This window comes from Numenius arquata, chromosome Z (genome assembly GCF_964106895.1).
Source record: "Numenius arquata chromosome Z, bNumArq3.hap1.1, whole genome shotgun sequence".
In the NCBI taxonomy this organism is placed as follows: Eukaryota; Metazoa; Chordata; class Aves; order Charadriiformes; family Scolopacidae; genus Numenius; species Numenius arquata.
This window is the reverse complement of record NC_133616.1, coordinates 61,169,402-61,179,659: the sequence shown is the minus strand read 5'-3', so window position 1 is coordinate 61,179,659 and position 10,258 is coordinate 61,169,402.

Below are 10,258 nucleotides of genomic sequence, written 5' to 3'. Positions count from 1 at the left end.
GACATATCAGTGTGCTCTCTTTAGTCCAACATCTACAAATCAGTCGTGAATCTTTTGCCTTGCACCATGACTGATATAGAAGCCTATTACTTCACATACCTGTACTCAATTGTAATACAAAGAATTGGATTTGCCTTCCAGAAAAAAATCAATATATGGAAGGGGAACCTGAACTAAGTAGAAAACCACAGATAATCATCTATGCCTTGTATTCATCTTCTACCCTTCATATTTCTATCTTCCATACAATAATTTGTTTTAAAACTGAATAAAAAAAAAAAAAACAACTCAGAAAAATGCTTGTTCATTGAAAATAGATAAATTGTTCCTTAAATGCATGTACAAACCACTGGAATAAACCCTATACTCTGACATCAAGTTTGAAGAAGCATTTCTGTACTGTAGAGATAGCATTTGCATCATGTAGTGAAAGGAATGGGATAACAATTACTTTCCCTTATTGAATAGGTAAGTAAATAGAGCTTGAAAATCCCCATAAATAGTAAGTGTGGAAGTTAGATCTTCCCACAGGAGGCTTAACCCAAACATCAGTCCTTTTCTTTGAAAAAATAATCCAATCATTTTTATTTTAATAAGTGTGGATTGTGCATTTTAGTTGGAACTAAGAGACTTTCTCCTTCCAGACTACCAGCCTTCTTTGACTTACTGGCCCCAGAAATAAATTCTGAAATTATGAAACCTCCATTTATATGGATGAGAGATGAAAGATGAACAGTAGATTCATGAGCTTAAGATATTATCTTTAGTTTTTGTCTGTTCTGCAAAGTGAAACCAACAAAATGGGGCATAAATAGTGACTAAATTCAAATACTCTATTTCTTTCAAAATCCAGTAGAAAATCCAGTGGAAAATTCTTTTCAGAAAGTGATATGAATGAATGTCATACATGAGTGCCAAGGAGCAGGATTTACTCCTTCCCTGAATAATCCCTTTTTAAAAACAATTAAGATTGTACAATAGAATAACTTTAGCAAAGAGAAAAATAATTTGTTACTCTGTGTTCGTATAGTTTATCTAAATTGCTCTTCAGTTTCACAAGTTTTCTGCCTCTGATTAAAAAAAAAAGGTGTCGGTCACCATATTTACTTTAAAAATATATCCTCAATCTCAAAACTGAGGAACTGAATTGAATTGAAAACCCATTCTGTACAAATACCAATTTTTGGTTATTGTATCTCATTTCGTTAAGTCTTGCTAGCTTATTTTTAGCTTATTTTTAGAACAATATTGCTGAAATTTCAATGAATTTTTGCCTAAGACAACAGACACAAACTAGAATCTATTGTTTCTCTCTGCCACGAATTCTGGTGACTTTGGGCTGAGTATAACATTTTGCATTGCCTCAGTTTCAAGCTGTAATAAGGTGGATGAGGTCTAAGGCAAAGTACTGTTTCCCAGAGAAATTGGTGGGATTAGAAGCCCAAGGTGTAAGAAAGCTCTGTGTCTGGTGTACAGAAGGGGAATTGAATGAAAGCAGTCACTGAAATGTGTTTATTCTGCGTTTTCATCACGTTTATAGTTAGACATATTTTACAGGTATGTTTGCGTTATGTGTCGTTCTGGGCAAACAAATGGTGCTATAAACATGGCTGGGATGAGAAAGTTTCCAATGTGATAACTTGAAGCTTTAGCATGCAAAAGTTTCCAGATAACAGGAAATGAAGATGGTGTTTTCTCTCAGTCAAGAGATGAAGATGGGCCTACAAATTGTGGTATTCCTTCTAAAGACCAAAAGCCATTGATGAAGCAGAAAAAACAGTGGAAAAGAGAGTTGATATAGGAAATGACTAATATGTGTAATGAGTAATGACTAACACTACCCTTGCTGGGTAGATAACAGAGTTACAGGACTTTATCATGAAGGAAAAACTACTAGCTGTAGAAAGCAGCCTTGTCAGCTGTCTCTTAAAAGTAAGAGAATAGAGTGCTTGAAACCACCATTGTTTTTCTTTAGGAAAAGAGTAGCTGCTTGTCTCATGTTATGTTGTTTGTCTTCTTGCTCTTGTTTACATTTCTCCCTCCCCTAACCTACAGTTTTGTTAAGGACATTTGATTCATCACCTGTCAGTGGAGACAAAAAGTTCATTGAACACCATCAGTTTCATGTAATTTCCCCAATTTCGTCGTTGAGTTTTCCAACAGTATTTAATAATGATAAGTAGAAATTAAACCCAGCCCTTGTTGCTGCCAGTCAAGGGATAGAGATAACATGCTCAATGATCTTTCACTTAGGTTAGTGAAGTTTCTAAAGGCATAGTGGTGGATGAGACAAATACTTCTTTTGCACATAGCTGGTATTTGTCAAGAAAAGACCTAGCAGGAAATCCAAACAGGTAGTTAAGGTAGCTGGTGAAATTGTACACTGGCCCAGATCTTCTCTTTCCCAAAACACCCTTTCCCAAAGATTTGAAAGCAGAATATGAAGTAAATCACAGAGAAGTTTCCGATATGTCCTTCTAACACTAGTCTTGCTTGTTTAATGGAAGGAATGGAAGTCAGCTTCTTTACACAGCTCTCACAGGCCTGGGACAAAAAGATAAATACCAGTTGGAGAAAATACAAGCTTAGTTAAATTGAAATGGAAGGAAAAACAAAGATAAATATTTGATCTGCTTTCTTTCATTGTTTATTTCATTTGATATTACTCATTGAAGTACCCTAGATGAGAGCATTAAAAGTAAGCTTACAGAATTTCCACATTCCATTGAAATGGAAACAATAATAATAAAATTTGTAAAACAGTGTGGTCATATACAGAATCATTTCTTCATGAATGTTTCCCTAAGGAAAATAGTTTGGTTATTAGGTTTTAAAACAGAACTTCCAACGACACAAGCAATGTTTTATTTACTATGGAGCTCTCTGTCAATGAAAGTCTAAGGAAAGAAAATAGTCATTGTAAAACTTGATTGAAATGGATCATTTTGGAAAGTCTAAATTTAAAAATAAAGGCTGTAACTTTCTGACTGAACACAGTTGAAGAGTTTCTAAGCTATTCATATTGCAACATACAGGAGATGTTTTGTTATTCCTCTGAGCAGAGGAAATTAAGGTCTGCCAGCCTTATTAAGAAATGCGAAGATATGAGACATTTTTGTTGCTGTTATATAAACTAGTATATTGTCACATTGAATTCTGCATTCAGTCTTGTGCTCTTCATATCAGAAAGCACAGGCCTGAAGTAGAAGTGGTTCATGGTTCTATTCTATAACACATAGCACTTCATTTTTATTTGTCAAGATTTTTTTGCAGACATGGCTTCATATTAGTGACAGTATTTAAGTTTTCACTTATAAGTCTTCTTGTGCTCTGCTTCAATTTATTCATTAATAGGTAGTCTTTACATTGTCATATACTGTTTTTCCACATGCTTTAAAGAAGAAAAAGAAACAAGACAATCAATTAACAGAACTTAAAATAAATGTAGCAATATGAAATTATTTACTAAGAAATAAACACACAAAGAACCAAAATACGGCACTTTGTATCTATGTATCTTTGTATGCTATGTATCTATAGCAAGAAGATATTTATTTCGCTATGGAGGAAAAAATGGCTTCTTCAATAAAGTTGCATTGAAGAAGAAAATTGGACAAGTAAGAGAGTATGGTAAAATCAGAAGAAGTAGGATTATATGTGTTAGGTTTTGAGAAGTGTACACCCAAGTTTCTTTACTCAATATTGATGGAAACATCACAGAGTGACTAAAACTAAATCAAGCATCAAAGACAAAGATTGTGACGAAACGTAAGGGTGGTCTTATTCTTACTGAAGAGGACCTGACTTTTTTATGACTCACTTTAGGTTTTCAAAATCACAAAGTGCATTGATCCAGATAAACTTCTGGATTGAAGAACATAAATTATAGAAGTCTGGGATTGGAAGAAAGCAAAGTATCTGTGTCCCAATCATATAACTCAAAATATGATATCCTATACTAATAAACTCACTGTAATCAAAAGGATTACTCCTCTGAGTAGGTAAGAATTCAAGAAAGTAAATACACTCATAGTCCAAGTTGGCCTATTATGAACAACATATAATCCACAGGCTTTACATTATCTCAAAGCACCTTTAATACGTTTTTATCTTTCGCTGCTCTTTGACCTGCCTTTTCAAGTGCATAACTAGGCTACAGTAGGACTCATAGCAAAGAGCATTGGAGGACGTCCTCTGAAAACAGCCTTACATCTTAAACCTGGGGCCCGTTCTCCCAACAAGTCTTTTAAACTCTATAATAAAGCAAGAGCAGGTCACTCTTAGAACATCTCACTTCTACAACTACATTTTTTCAGTGTATTCTAAAAACTCTCCTCGTGTGGAGCACAGCAAATGAAAAAGTTAATAGAAATAACATTCATTAACACAATTCTGACCACAACCTCCAGTTCTCACCTCTCCACTGGTACATTTGAGATTTTGTCAACAGTTGGATTGCCACACAAAACAGAGTATCATTGTCTATTAGGAGGTTTGGATTGCCAAGATATAGTTTCAGATCGGTTCCTCTACTCCTTATATTTTCCTTCACGTGGCCGTGGGATACCTCTTATCCCGAAGGAGAAGACTTGCTGAATTTTTCCAACACTCAACAGTGTATTTCCAAAAGTCAAGCTTGTTAAAGAATATCAGTATGTAAGAGGAAAAAACGTTGTGTGAAAAGTTTGTCTACATCCCTAGTTGAGGCCTTTATGAATAGAATTAGTTCAAATAATTTCAGGTTAAATCTCAGGAAGGGAACAAAGCTTTCTGTCTCTCCTGTTCTCCCTGTCTCTCTGTTTCTCTTTCTCCCCACCCCCTACACATCACAGGAAAGGAACAAAACATGTATATAAATATACTTGTACATATATGGAATTATCTATTTTTATACATATATATAACTTTCCCACAGAAAATCATCGTATCATCTCATAACAGAAAGCGTCAGGCAATGGTGTTTGAATCTTTTGTCTGCTCTCAGCTCCGAGACGTTTTTCCTTCCAAGTGTTTTGACTGCCTAATGTTTTTTTTCGGTAACTCAGTTTTCCATGCCACTTTTTCCAGATAACTTCACCCATAGTATGAATCTGATAAGTCTGCATTTTTTTAAACTTGGTCTAGCCAAGGTCTAAAGTGTCCAGAGAAGAGCAACGAAGCTGGTGAGGGGTCTAGAGAACAAGTCTTATAAGCAGCAGCTGAGGGAACTAGGAGTGTTTAATCTGGAGAAAAGGAGGCTAAGGGAAGACCTTATTGCTCTCAACAACTGCCTGAAAGGAGGTTGTAGTGAGGCAGGGCTCAGTCTCTTCTCCCAAGTAACAGACAATAGGACAAGAGGAAACAGCCTCAAGTTGCACCAGGGGTGGTTTAGATTGGATATTAGGAAAAATTTTTGCACTGAAAGGGCTATTAAGCACTGGAACAGGCTGCCCAGGGAAGTGGTTGAGTCACCATCCCTGAAGGTATTTAAAACACAGGTAGGCGTGGTGTTTATTGATAGGGTTCAGTGATGGGTTTTGTCGGTGTTAGGTTGATGGTTGGACTAGATGATCTGAAAGGTCCCGTCCAACCTAGGCAATTCTATGATAGTAAAATATGGCCAGTTAAGTTTTTAACAACCTCTGATAGGTACTGTTTCAAAGATTTAATGACTATTATAGCAGCCGTGTACTAGAGAGCCTTCTGATCAATTACATAGCTTCTTATAAGCCATCTATGTTACTGAGGAAAGTATATATGCGTTTTTCTACTTGGTGCAGTTTTCTAAACTAGAAACTTACTATCTTTACATTACTTGGCAATAAAATGTTAATTAAATTACAGGTAAATTAAATGCAGCAATATTCAGCCTTGGCAGCAAAACATTCTTAGTGCGTGGCACTGCCTCAATTCACCTCAAAAGCCATTTTGTGAGCAGTGTTCTGATAAATAGTCAGAACTGGGTACATATGTGGTAAGTTTCATTTCTTTCAAGATGTTTGAAAGTGTAAGACAAATCCCTAGTCTGCTACATTTACAAAAATCTTCTATATTTTAACTTTTTTTTTTTTTTACTAATAATTTTATTGTTGTTACTCCATTTTCCATAAGATAAATGACACAGGCCATCTAGTATTGGAAAATTTCTGATAAGGGAAAAATAATTATTATACATGGAACTGCCCATTCCCTTTCTCCTAGTGAAAACTGCTTACATGGAAGGAGGCTGCCAAAAAAATGTCTCCAAAGATTTTTACAAAGCTTTACGTCAGCATATTTTTTTTCTCTCAGGAAAATTAGAGTAATCATTTAATCAGTCACTTTGCAATCTCTATTATGAACAACTTTATTATGTGCTTTCTTTCACTGATCATTTAAGGTCAAATATAGTTCTGTGCATTTACTAATACCACAGGCGAGTGCTTGAAGTCCATAGGTATTACTTGTCTTTATCATGCTGCAGTTAAGATCACTGAATCTATTGATTTTAACATTACTAGAACTGGACAGTGTTTTTTATGACACTGAAAGAAATGAGTAATTGGATCATTTAAAGACATATAGTCCCTTGTATTTTCTAACTGTTGCTATGCCAGCAAATTTTATGGTGGAATTTCTAAAAAAAATACCTTTGCTATTCCATTAGCCTTTTTATGGTGGTGCTTTCACAAATCTAATGTAAATTTGGTCCTGTGACCATTTAAACATGAGGTTTTAAAAATGGAAAGCATTAAGATTTATCGCATTACATATGAGTCATTTTCAAACCATCCATTCAAATAAATCCATCTACAATGGATGAGATTCAAAATTTCCATGCGTGTGTCCCCATCACTGACTATAAATTGGAGTTATCACTTTTACACTACGTTGCAGTGATGTTATCAAGTCCTCAATAGAGACAAAAAAAAGACTTTACAATGGCAACAGTTGATTTTTCAGGGAAAATGGCAGCTACTACAACATGAAGAAATAGGTAATTCAATTACTATTTTTAAAGATTGCCTAGAAGGGATTTATCTTTTTTCTACAAGTTGTTTTTAACACACCTGGTCCTATTCTAATGTCAGCGATACTAAAGTTGTTTTGTTCTTTTTGCTCTATCTCTCTTTGAATTATCACGGGACCAGATTCCATTGTGAAGACACCTTGGCCGTCTAGTGGACCCTGGAAAAGTTATCTATGAAATCTGTGACATATTGAACATGTTATTATGAGCTCTCTGCTTTTAAATTGGATTGTGTTAGAATTTTCCATCTTATAGTTTGGTTTCCATTAAATATCACTGGCAGCCTCTTCCTGTAAGACCACCAGTCAATTTTCAGTCTCTAGCACCATAGGTTTCAGTTTTGTTAAAAAAAAGGTTCATGCCTCCCAGGTCCATCCAGCAGGAGACAGAGGAAAAGGAGCAACATTTTACCTTAGGATGGTGGGTTAGCTATATCTCAGAAAGCTGGCTGAGTGTTCTCCTTATACAAGAAATTTTGAGACCTTGTGTAACGTACAAAGTGTACTTCTGCTGACCCACAATGAAGAAAGATTAATTAAGTTTGGTTTAGAGCAGATGCAGAGAAGGGCTATTAGGATTTTTGAGGGAGAGAAAAATTCTTTTTATGAGAAGAAACAAGAAGAATTTGACTTTCACAGTTATACTATATAAAGGCATGATCTGAGCTCTGCCTAGAAGTGAATCTCCACAAAAATATACATATTCTGCATAGCTGAATCTTTGTTCTGGTATAAGAATGGATGCATGAGATGCATAAGAAAAAATCTTTTTGTCAGAGATTTTAAATTTCAAAGAAACTTGCCTCCATACATAATTTAGCTAGTATCTAACAGAAATCTAGCTAATTTTAAGATGAATCTTAAGAAATATTGTAAAAGGTATTTCCGTTTCCTTGATTCATAGAATACAACACACTGAACCTTCAGGTCCCATCTTCTCATGACATTTACATCACTCTGCTAAAATGGGAACTTTGGTTGGTTGATCATATTTTTTAGGACATATGTTAACCCATGTTAAAGTCCTAAATGTGGAAAAGACTGTTGTAATGTTAACACATGACAGTTCTTTTCATATATATGTTAAGAGGTAACAAGAAGAAGTACACTTTTTATCTGCAGTTGCCCCTTATATTTTTTCACAAACTAAATACCAGATCAGTTTAAAGAATTTCTTTTGCTTTTAAAACTAAAGCATGAAACGTAGAAAATGCTAAGAAAAGCAAAATCTGAGGTTTTGCAGCACGATATCTGTGGCCATAGCAACAGCACACAACGGATGCCATAATCAGCACTTAAGATCAACGGGAGATGGGGTCATCTCAGAGATACGCAGTGAGAAGACGAGGTGCAATTCAAGATGGAGGATGGCCAATGTAATGCCCTCTCCTGTGACAGTCAGTTGCTTTCCTTTGATAATATTTTGGGATGACAGAAGGAGTAATGATTTCAACACGTAGTATTCTCTATCTTGAAATGTGTTGAAATCCATATCCTCACAGAGACATCACAGCAAAAAGATCTTAGCAGTGTTTCTTCACTGAATGTCTAAGGACTCGATAAGCTTGAAAAGATCCACAGGCTAATGAAACAAATAGTAACTGCCTTCAGGGCATTTTCTTTTTTTAATGTTCTCCAATAGAGATAGGTCACTCAGATATCTTGTTTTCTTTTTGCTTTCAAACAATGGACTGTACATTCAGAAACTGTATATTCCTCTGGTGGCATATTCTTCTTTTCTGTGCTCATAACCAGTTACTAAGTGTATGTCATTTCTGTCCATGTGTGTGCACATATGTCTGTAATTTGTATGATATAATATTTGCATATATTTACAATAGTCAATTACCTTTCACATAATATATTATGGAGAGACATCTGGGCAATTGTGAATATTCTTTTTGTTACATTTTTGTTTATTAGACACACAGAAACGGTATTGCTAATTTCAATGTAAGAAAGTGCTTGCCATAGAATAATAACATTGCAAACAAAGCTGGACACTATATGAAATGGGCATATTCAAAGCATGAAACAGAAAAAGAATAAAGACAGAAAATTAAAAGTAGAAGTAGGAAGGAAGGAAAACATACTCATGTGGTGAAAAAACAATCTCACTGGATTATAAAAAAAAAATTAGAATAAATTCTGATTCCTACTACACCCAGGCAACTAAACTTCTTCTGAAAGTCAATTCTCTGTAAAATTGTTAAGCTTGGACTTCTGATTGGGTGAAGCACAGATTATAGGACACATATTCATATGGTCTTTGCTCCATGAAAGTCAACTGAATATCTGATGTAGTGTAGGGAACATAATATTGAAAATGGGTGGGAAACCAGTTTAAGTACTAAAAGGAATAGATCTTAAAGTGGTTTTTTTTCATTAATTTATAATGTTAATTTATAATAAATGTCACATATTTATTTTATTGAGACCATACTCTGCTGTTGTTTCCACATTGGGATTGTGACAGAGATTTGCTGCTAGGTCAACTGCTAAAGAGGGAGGTATTATTTAACACAGGGATTTTGCATATTGATACTCCTACTAACAAATCTGTTTGGGGGATTTTTTTTTTAAAATTAATTTCATTTCTTGCAAAGCAACTTCTTTTGATGAACATGAAAAAGTCAGACATACTGTCTTCTCTGTCATATACTGTGAAAACTTGTGATTTAGTGATTTATTGTGAATGAATTTCCCTAAATAAACACTAAAATTGATTAAATTTACTAGATGGAGTCTCTCACTTCGTTTATTATATTTATTTATGTATTCTGTATATGTATTCATATCAATAAGTAAGGGGGAAAAAGTACGTGCATTTTTCTAAGTTAAAAACATATATATACACATACATACATGCATACATATAGAAAGAACTGAAAAGAAATTTAAAAGGTAATGAAATTGTAAGGAGCGGGGATTTCAGAAGGTGTTGAGGCTCATTGCTGTAACTGAGGTCAATGGAAACTATGAATTTGAGATAGACATAAAACAGCTTTTACCATTTTCTTTGCAATTATTTGGAAGGCTCTAGTGTACATCATAGCTGTCAAATAGCAGATTTATAACAGGATCACTGTGAGAGTGTGTATGTGCGTGTCTTCAAGTGTGTGTGTGCGTGTGTGGATAGAGGAGGGAGACAAGGAGGAATCAGAAATATTTCAGCATCTGTGGCCATGTAGCTTCACTTTTTTATGCAGCTGTATTCATTTCAGTGCTTTATTATGACATAACATACATCAACATTACAATTTGGCAAGCA